Genomic DNA, 1,361 nt, shown 5'->3' with positions numbered 1-1,361 from the left:
ACACACACACTTCAAGTGAAGTCTAAGGTTTGTGCAGAAACATGCCAGCCTGCGCTCAACCCGCTGACAGCAGTTACCAAAACCTGACCAGCTCACAGAAATGTCTTTATCTGACAGGTCTGAACAGATTCCGCGTCTGGGAGTTTGTTTTCTCCTGTCTTGTCGTTGATCAGACGCAGCATCTCTCTCTCCTTCCCACCCTTGGTTTGAGTACTAGACCCTGCAGTATTTCAGGAGAGAACTACTGAGGGGCAGGAGGGATGCTTATGGAGCAGCAGCCCAGGGGACCCACAGGAGCTGTTGCCCTTTTCTCGCCTGGCTGTAGCTCCTGGGTGAGGACTTGACATTGGTAGGAGTTTGCCCCCTAAACTATTTAGCAGTCTGGGTCTTAGTGTGTCTTCAGCTGTAATGCTGAGGTGTTCATTCCTCTTTTACTGGCGGTGGAGGGAAAAACATTAGACGATGTAGCACACAGGGAGTGCTTAAATGAAGGTTATACGAGAGGCAACGGAGTGATTTTTGAAGGAGGGCACGTATTAAATATTTGGCCAGTACATTGTGTATCACAACGTCTCCTTCTCGTCTTTTGAAAATATGTTCTTATTCTCAGTATAAGCCCTTTTGGCAATAGGATGGCAGTGACAATGTGGTAACCAGTGAAGGCGTTCTTCGTGAACATTTTAACTTGACACAGGCTCTGTCTGTCTGCAGGAGTATTTATCAGAAAGCATAACTGCTACATAACATCAGTGGAAGGATGCTCTGCAAGTGGATTGCGTTAGTTTTATTACTCTAGCAGCTGGAAACCCCAGATCACCCTGGGGCTCCACGGTGCTGGGCTGTGTATGACAGCCTACCTTCTGAATAGCAGGGGGGTGGGAAGCGGAATAAATGAAAAGATTGCCCTCTTTTATAGATGGGAGTGGAAGCACAGTGTTGTCGAGTGACACACCTAAAGTTGAACAAGAAAGTATAGTGAAAATTTATCTCCCCAACTCTGGTTTAGGGTCTTAAACACCTAACTGTCCTCCTCTCTTGGATCTTAATTTGAAACCCATTATATTAGAGTGGATGGAAAATTAACCAAGAAGGGTTATCTAATCCTACACTGGGAGAGCAAAAAGTGCTCTGCTATGGAGACACTGAAAGATAAGACACAGCAGAACTTCAAAGAACTACTCTAGGGGGTACCAGCTTGGTATCAGAGACCCAGCTGAGGACCGATAGGCAAGTGTGTATCAAAGCACAGAGGGGAAACCCAAGGCGTAGTTTAGACCAAATGTCAGGGGAACTGTTTTAGGGAAGGAAAATAGAAATAAAAAAAGTGGTATTAATCTGTAGGCGTGTGATAGCTGGAAAGA

Source organism: Falco cherrug, chromosome 1 (genome assembly GCF_023634085.1).
Source record: "Falco cherrug isolate bFalChe1 chromosome 1, bFalChe1.pri, whole genome shotgun sequence".
Classification (NCBI taxonomy): domain Eukaryota; kingdom Metazoa; phylum Chordata; class Aves; order Falconiformes; family Falconidae; genus Falco; species Falco cherrug.
This window is presented reverse-complemented; position numbering follows the sequence as displayed.